This window comes from Pinus tabuliformis, chromosome 5_1 (assembly GCF_031772625.1).
Source record: "Pinus tabuliformis cultivar Carrire ecotype Pingquan chromosome 5_1, CPIR1, whole genome shotgun sequence".
In the NCBI taxonomy this organism is placed as follows: domain Eukaryota; kingdom Viridiplantae; phylum Streptophyta; class Pinopsida; order Pinales; family Pinaceae; genus Pinus; species Pinus tabuliformis.
In genome coordinates this window covers 415,072,368-415,081,736 of record NC_142305.1, presented here as the reverse complement: position 1 = coordinate 415,081,736, position 9,369 = coordinate 415,072,368, and the positions used below count along the sequence as shown (strand labels likewise).

Below are 9,369 nucleotides of genomic sequence, written 5' to 3'. Positions count from 1 at the left end.
AAAATGTTTTAAATTTAAAACCTTGGACTGCAAAATGTCTGAATAATACCCATGGAAAACGATTTTAATGAACCCCATAGATCCATATCTTACCCTCCAGTGCCTAGATCCAGACTCTACACAATTTTCTTCTTTTTAGATCTACAACTGCAAGACAACAAGAAACGCCCAAATGATATATACAATAACCCAAAAAATAAAACCGAGAAAACCCAAGTCAGGAAACTGAAAATAATTACAGATCTATGTACATGAATGGCAGATCTATCAGATCTAGGGAGTGTGAGTCCAACTCCACTCCCAGATGTGATAATCTGAGGCTCTCAATAGCCAGATCTATCGATTTAGCACTGAATTTTTTAATTTTTTTTAATTTTTTAGAGGAGTACTGAGCTCAAAACCCTTCATGCATCACCCATTAAAAAATATCTTATGATAAGATTGGGATCAAATTAAGTTGGGCTCTTCAGAAAACATGGATCGGGAGTTGGTTGGTTCAACCAAGAACTTCCTCGACGCCCGATGATCTAAAAATCAAGACTTTCCTGCAAAACTCAATTCAACCATCAACATATTGTGAGAAAACAATAATAAAATTCAGATAAGTAGAGATACCTGCTATTATATTCAAAACTTAAATTATCATTCAAACCCCAACGACTGAGAAAAATACCTGTACTAAAATAACTCTTCAGAAAAGCTATCATCAATGGCTAAAAAAAGAAATCTATGCATGAAAATGACACATCTTACAATATTTCCACAAAGAGTAACACCAACAGAAATTAACCCCAAAGTCTTTCTTTATTGCTCATAAAAAGATTACAAGATATCTTTTCGCTTAGTACATGATCGATAGATTGGATGAATTCACTGACAATGGACCTCCTATTTAATGATAAATCCTCCAACAACTATTTCAAGTGATCCTCGTCAAAGCAATCTCGATCGTTGATGAGGATTAAAATTTATTTTAATCTCATCTATCAAAATTTTATATTCTTGAGGAAATTTAGATTTTTCAATTAAATGAATTTTAATTAATTCAAAAATTATATTTTAGAATTAATTTCCTCAAAAATTTTACTTTGACTTGAACCCATGGACCAAAGGCTTAAAATTTAGCAAAATAAATAATTTACCTTAGTCCCTGGACCACTTAAAATTTATTTTTTAAGGACGGATGAATTTTGCCTTCGGAGAATTTAAATTTTCCTGGGACCTAGAATTAATTAAATTTCTGGCTTAGGATTTTAATTAATTTTAGCTAGAAAATTTAATTAATTAGCCTGTGAGGGGATAAATCTTTTTTCCAACCCTAAAGACACTTTACATCATGATTTCACATTTTATACATCTCAAGGGGGAAAACCCATTTGCAAAAGACCCTCACAGACTACCTAATTTTGCGACACAAATATAATCCAGCAGACCAAGCAATTTGTAATAAAATAACCTAACTAAATGGTTAGGATTATTCCCAAATCACTTTTACATAGACTCGATCTAGAACACTAGGAATCCCCTAAGATCCCAGTGACAAAATCCACTTCGGCTTTGGGGTAAGGCTGAAGGAAAACTCTGTCAACCATCCGAGAATGGATCAGTGAGACAAAAAACCTCTCGAAATGTAGATCCTCACCAGAAAAGTAGGTTTGCCTAGGTAATTACATACAGTACATGGATCTGCTGAGATTATTTACATTATACACATGCAAAATGGGTTTACAGTTGGCTATTGCATCTTAAACTACTCACTCTTCTTAGTTTTTGACAAATTTATTTTGGTCGTTCAGTTCTGTCACCATTTCATCATCTAAGAGATTTTCCTACACCTCCTTATTTAACATAGCTTAATTTCTATGGTAGTTTCTACCAATTCAATCATTCAAACACAATTCTTTTAATGAGCAAGTTATCATAAACAACATATTCAATTTCATAAGATCTATAACAAGATCTCATCTTCCACGATTTTTCTCAAATCTACTTGTTGAACCAATTCCTTTCCAACCAATAAACTTGTTTTTTATCAAGATCATATCAACTCTTAACTTCCTTACAATCATCTCACTTAATTCCTGAGAATTCAACTTGTCCCCCTCTTGTTATAAGGTTCTTATTATCTTCAACTTATTTTCACTCTCAAGTAGTATTCAAACCTCCAAATTCGATCTATGCATGTGTTATCGGGAAATCTAGTGTCCACTCGGAGCTACTAGTCCCACTAAGACGGGTAGCTATCTTAGAAACAAACAAACTAAAACTACTTTCGCTTTCCTTTATGAGAAGTAGATAAGAGGGGAACAAAGGATACCAACCTCAGTCTTGCGCTTGGTTCCTTGCTTGGTTCCTCTCCCTTCTGACAGATCTTTGCCGCTCCTTCCTTGCTTCAGAGAGCACCTGTAGAGTCAAAGCAGCATAACACTATCGAAGTACAGAGATCTACAATCATAAACAATATAGGACCAAATATATATTGACCACACAAATGCATATATCATCAAACATACAAGAATGTGGAGGAAAACTCGAATAGTTTTATTAATAGAAAGAATAGCAAAGAGGATTACAACCCATTGATCTAACCCAGCGTCATCCTCCCAGCATGAAAGCCCTTCTTCACCTCATGAAAATCTTAGATCACCCAACACTATGATGTTCCACCAAGAAACCAACAGCACTTCCTTACAAAATACAAGATTCTAGCCTCCGGATCTCTATGATGAGGGATCCATATATAGATGTTTGCAGGGGGTGAGTCAGCTGTTGGGATTTTGATTAGTGTCCTCTCTCTGATAGTTCTTGGTTCCACTTGGAGATTCATGATCTCTTACTCATCCCTGGGCGAATTCGGAGAGGCAAGTGTCACAAGAGAAGTTTCTGGAAGATTCCATGATCATCCACCTTGCAAACTGTCTCTGCCATTTGTCTACTCTCGCTCATCACACCCTACAGAAGGGCTATCCAGTATGCATCGCACCTTTTACACTGAGCAGGTGGGATGCATCACACCCTTAGCACTGAGCAGTCTGTATGGTCCAGTTTTGACCAGTTCTGAGCAATTTTCCATGGAGAACTTCTGGGAGATGATGTAATCAGCTGACCTTGCTCCTTTAGGGTGTAAAGAAACACTTTTAGGGACTTAGAAGCCCTTGGTTTATGGACATGTATGATTGGGGTTGCAGTGCCCAAAAATGTCTATAACAGTTGCCCCCTAAAGCATGAGGTCGTTAATCTTTTGATGTCAGGTGAAATGCTTTATCATGAGAATCCAAGGTTTTTTGAGATGGAAGGTGACTTGTAATAAGATACAGTACAATACATTATCTTCATAATATTTTCATGATCTAGCTGAAGCGGGAATTCCCATGCTCAGCGTTATAAATTCATTTTCATGTACATAGGACATACAACCGTCTGTGTAGCAGACTGATGATTTGGATGGAGTCATCATCCTTTGATTCGAATGATCATCTGTTTGGAAATGATGTACATTTGATGTCTTTATTTCCCTGAATATAGCGTAGCCCGGATGGATGAAACTAGATCTGGGGTCTTCTAACTCGTTCAATCTTCGCCCGGAGTACAAGTCGATCCATGTGAAAGATGTTCTGGAGTCGAACATGGAAAGACATTGCCTGATTACCAGCCAATGATGTAAGCTGTTAACAGGAGCGAGAGGAATCACCGATAATGATGATGGCCCTCAAGGTACGACAGTACAATTCACGTGGTGTGAAAAAGGGACTTGGTGTTGAACACCACGTAAAATCTTTCGGTCAAAGGCCATTGATGTAAACCTATCACCAGAAGTGAGAAACTTGCCATTAAGGCATGCAAGCTTCAAAGTACTGAAAGGGTTGTTCCTAGGTCGAATTCTTGGATAATGAGCTGATGTCAACAAGAAGCGACCTGTCATAGGAGGGGCTTAATGGATCCCACATCTATGACACGAAACGGAGCAAATGATTTTTGTGGAGGTGAAAACAATCTGATGATACAAGGTTCAGGGTGGCGGTCATGAAAGAATGGAGCGTGAACGTATTGCAGCAGATGAGACACAGGTGAATTCTCTGAGCGACTTCTCTTGAACATATCGGTGACACTGAAATGGATTGGTAGTGTTAACCCTAAAGGTGGATGGTGTGATAGACCAATGGTAATATGACCGGTGAACGGAATATCCCAACCTGACTCAGACATGGAGTGAAAGTGTCATGTTCAAGAGCGACTTGCTACCAATAAAGTTTCTTCGAGTTTTCTTCCCAATTTTCCCCAGTCATTGCTAACCAGTACCTCTTTATTTTTATCAAGCTTGAGGAGGATAACATATGCTTGCTCTATAGTTCGCCCTTTGGGCGAACCCATCGCTATGTTTTAAAGAGCCTAGCAGCAGTGAAACTCGTTCTTATCTATATGACAAGTTTGTCGCTATTGGTTTTAATGGGTTTAACGACAATGTTAACTCGGTCCTTTTTCAATTTTAGAGAGACTGAAAAAGGGACGGAAAGGAAACTCCAATAATCCTTTTTCATCATATAATCCCTTAAGTCTGAAAAAGTATAAAATAATACGAAAGGGATGAATTTTCGATAGTTTTAACGAGCCGAACAAGACAAGTGCTCGATCTTTTTGTGTAATAATCCCTCAAGTACAAAAAGATTAAAATCTAGAGGAGGGATAGCACTTCCGATAGATTTAACGAGTTGGAGAGGCCAATCGCTCGGCAATCTTTTCATATTTTACGAGTCAGATGAAAAGAGTTTAAAGGAGACTCGTTTTTTGAGGAACGAGTGATGATTTCGGGTAGCAGCTGATTCCAGGTAAGGTTTGGAATTTTCCAATCACGACAATGTCACAAGGATGGCTAACAAGGTCACTCATCGTAGATGTTCCTCAAAAAGGGTAAACAATCAAATGGAGACGTATGATTGGCCAAAAACAGAGTGGAGGTGATGATGAGAACACGACCAAGGCTCAAAAGCTGAGGATAATGCATTCACAATGGTTATTTACCAGAGATTGGTTCATTTTTTAATAAGCTTAAACTAGGGGGGGAGACATTTGCTCATTGCTTAGGTTTAATTTTTAACGAGCTTGAACTTCACATAAAAACTGCTCGTGCTAGTCATATAATAAGGACATCTCATAGATAGATTCCATTTTTATGGAGCTTGCACCTTTCGAAGCTCTGCTCCGCTGCCTCTCGTATGTAAGTTAGGAATGACCAACTACTGTCCTAGGGGTTAGCTAACTACCAAGGTTAGGCAGGAAAATTTTTCCTTTACTTTGTCGGTGCCATTTGGCCCCTATGAAGGCGAACGGTCGATTTGACCACTCACCCAACTTAGGCAGTTGAAGTCAGTGGAACTATAGAGTTAGCGTTACGCTGGTCGCTTTTCACTTGCACACAAAAAGGTTTGCATGCCCCCAGGTATAGCGAAGTAGAGTTTCCAGGTTACCCTTCAATTTGCAGACAAAACATTTGTTCTATTGGGAAAGGCCTACCTTTTCAGGTTACCCTTCAATTTGCAGACAAAAAATTTGTTCTATCGGGAAAGGCCTACCTTTTCAGGTTACCCTTCAATTTGCAGACAAAACATTTGTTCTATCGGGAAAGGCCTACCTTCTGACGGAGGTATCTTATCCCAGTCTAATTCCATTTTCCTAAATGGACAGGTGTGTCAGACTAGTCATATATCCTCCGCGGAAACTCACCCTATACCTGAAGTTCTCCTGCCGAAGCAGACCAGGGTGCATGCCCCCTGGGTTTCAGTCATGACCACCGAATTACTCACGTTCTTCAGGTGGACGGACTGGAGATTGATGAGACATTCCTTGCATGAAAAGACCATTTAGGGATGGCAGTTGACTATTAGCTATGTGTGAGCTGGGGAACGAAAGCTGGTCTACGAGCTGGACCACTTTTCCTTCATGCGGAAAACACATTACTCGAAAGAGTGAGGAGACAATGGCTCCCATGCAATAAATATAGTCACACCCAAGGAGTAGATTATAATCTAGAGGTCCTTGGACTACCATTACATTCATATAAATGGTTTTCCTTCTCAATGTTATAGGTACAATGGGAAGGATCCCTAACGGTCGACTGGTTCCTTTGTCGAAGCCTGTCAGATTTCTCATCTCAGGTAGAAGTGATGGCGAACCAAGCACTTTCCAAGCAGTTGATGAAAGGATACTCACAGAAGCCCCTTCATCTATGATGGTATCGACCATGACCATTCTGTAAGCTTGTACAATGATTCTGAATGGTACACTAGTTGGTAAATGGGGTTTGCCTAGTAGGTTCCAATTGAAGGAAACGACTAGGTTGCTTGGAGGTGGGACCGAATAGGCAGCCGGATACAACTCTGAAGAACTTCCTTCCTGCGGTAAAGGAACGGGTAGATTGCCCCCATGTTCATCGAAGTCTGTGTTTATGAAAACAATTTGAACGGTGTCATTCTCTTTCTCTTCAGTGACTGTATCATCTGAAGATGGACCTTCTGAAGGTAAGACCGGGTCGACTGCCGCCTCGACCTTTTGACTTTTGTCTGGTGTGGATTCAGAGGGTTTATCTTTAACGATATATGCTTCGACCGACCACAATGGCGTGTCAGTCAGATTTTCAACTAGTGATGGACTCGGCAAGAGTTTCTTGTATCCAGGAGGAAGTCGTAGCAGTGAAGCAGGACAGTTATCCAAGACTCTTTTAGCTTCGTCTAGGAAGGGACAACGGTGGACGACGTGATCGCCTTCACATAGTTTACAAGGAAATTTACATTTCCTTTTCTATCCAAATACTTCGCTTTCACTAGTTGACGGTGTAATTTCAACATGATCTTCAGAGGTTGATGACACCGGATTGTGCAAACGAGGAGACCAGTCCCTTAAAATCTGAGGGATGTAAGGACAATCTCCATGATAGTGGTCTCCTTTGCAAATGACACATGGAGATTTAGGTTTGGATGGTGCAGTGTGTGGATTTTCGCTAGACGATGCCCGGTTACCCCTTTTTTCCTTTTGCTCCTTCTTCTTCTTTTCCTTCTTCTCCTTCCCCTTCTTCTCCTTTTTAGTTACTTGATCTTTAGCTTTACCAGCTTCATCAAGCGAAGAGGAAGGAGGAGAGGGAGAAATGGATGAAGTAGAAGGTTGGGGGGATAACTCTAGTATCATCTAGTTGCTGACTTGATTGTTCAAGAATCACGGCATTCTGAATGACGGAGGTTGAGAAGAGCCATATTGGCAAGCTAATCGTCAATCCTGGAAGTGACAATGTGACCATATGGGGTGCACCAACATCTCCCCAAGAGGAGAAAGGACTAGGATTTCCTCCAAGGGGAAATATTTGGTTGGTGGACTCCATTTTCCTCAACCTAAGACCAACGCGGGAATAGTAATATTATTCCGATTAAAATAAATTTTTGATGCTTTGACACAACTTGCTTTTTCAATTTTTAAGAGTCAAGAAAAAACAAAAGATGACTCTAGTCGCCTTCGATTTTTAATGAGCTTGAAGTGAAAAGTGCTCAGATGGACCTTTTCCTTTAAGGAGTCTGAAAAGGAACGAAAGAGACTACTTTGGAAATCTAGACAGAGGGATTACCAAACCAATCGCAAAACTGTAGAACACTTTTTACGGTACGACAATCAATATTCCCAAATGCTGTGTTCAGTGCATTGCGATCGATAGGGCGGTAGACACGGCTTCCTAAGGATAAAGGATATAGCCTATTTTGGTCTCCCAATATATACTCGACAGTACGTGGGAGCACAAGTCTGTACTGGCACTTATCGTCTCAAAGCGGAGGAATCACCCAACCAACAATGAAAGTGACAGTTACCAGGCTTTACGACGCCGTAATACGTCTCTAGCCTAGAAGTAAAAGACCCAAAAACAGAAAGGATTCTATGAACCGGTCTTCTTCCAGGAAAATATCTCAATATCGTATCCGGCTAGAAGAAAAACAGAAATTGCGTTTTCATTACAGACTAATGGAGCGACAATTGCTAAAATATGTTCGTATTGCTAGAAGAGCCAAAGGCTCAACGGGTCAAGTCCTATTGGAATTTCCCTAAAATGCATTTGGATAATATTCTTTTTCGATTGGGTATGGCTCCCACCATTCCCGGAGCTAGACAATTAGTGAATCATGGACATATCTGGGTCAATGACCATATGGTAGATATACCAAGTTACCCTTGCAAACCTCAAGATGTGATTACTATAAGAGATCAACAAAGATTGAGAGCTATCATTAAGAAGAATATAGATCTGTTCCAGAGGGATAAATTGCCAAATCATTTGACTTTTCATTCCTTACAATATAAAGGATTCATCAATCAAATAATAGATAGTAAATGGATCAATTTGAAGATTAATGAATTGCTGGTCGTAGAGTATTATTCCCGTCAAGCTTGAATCGAGAATGAAATGAAAGAGAGGGGTGGGTTGGTTGCTGGGCATCTGGAAATTATGTTCTTCTCCCTTCTTTTTCCCTTCCCCGAAGGAAACATTTTATAATCCTTACGTACGTTACTTGTTATCCGCGATACTTTTTTTTATTGCTTCTTAAAATAGTCTTTACTTTTCCCATACCACGAACCGATGTTCGTTCTATTTTCTCTATTACAAATAGAGATAGATTGATCCTGGAATTAGGAAATAGTCCTATTGGGATTCAATAGATTGGAAAAACAATGGATGAGAAGAAAATAGATAGTAGGGCGAAGATACGGAAAGAGAGGGATTCGAACCCTCGGTAAGTAGAAGCCTACATAGCAGTTCCAATGCTACGCCTTGAACCGCTCGGCCATCTTTCCTATGAGATCTCTTGGTTCTAATTAATAAAATGAGTCAATAGCAACTTCCTTACGAAACGAATTCTTTTTGTTCGGGTACGAACAGTTCAATCTTTCGGAAATAAATAGATAATAAATAAGGTAATGATTCAATCCTCCCCCGGAAAGACAAAAGGACATTTTTTACAACTTCCTCTTATTTTAGGAAATCCTCAATCATCCTGGTTAATCCGACGTATTCGGATCGCCTAATCAAGAATTTAAGACAGATTAACTGATCCATTCCATATTATGATAATATATAGATCTGTAGTGATCATCTTATCAATTGTATAAGAACTAATTCTTTGGCAATGATCCTGTGTCATGATGACTATATTTTCCCGATATTCTTTTATCTATATGGATAAAGCACACAATTGCTGGGTAGGCATTTCATCCTCATTATGCAATGCTCGATCGTTTAACTCTTTCTTTGTTCGGATCATAATCGAACTGGACTTCCCGAGTTTACCCAATCTATTATTCTTTCAATACGAGCCTTTTTCCATTATTATTCATGTT

General features: G+C 39.3%; 1 non-coding gene across 1 annotated transcript; it reads right to left on the bottom strand.

Moving 5' to 3' along the window:
• Positions 1-8,739: 8,739 nt before the first annotated feature.
• TRNAS-GGA (transfer RNA serine (anticodon GGA)) lies at positions 8,740-8,826 on the bottom strand. Its single transcript has one exon. It is a non-coding gene; the product is annotated as a tRNA-Ser (tRNA).
• Between the last annotated feature and the right edge of the window lie 543 nt (positions 8,827-9,369).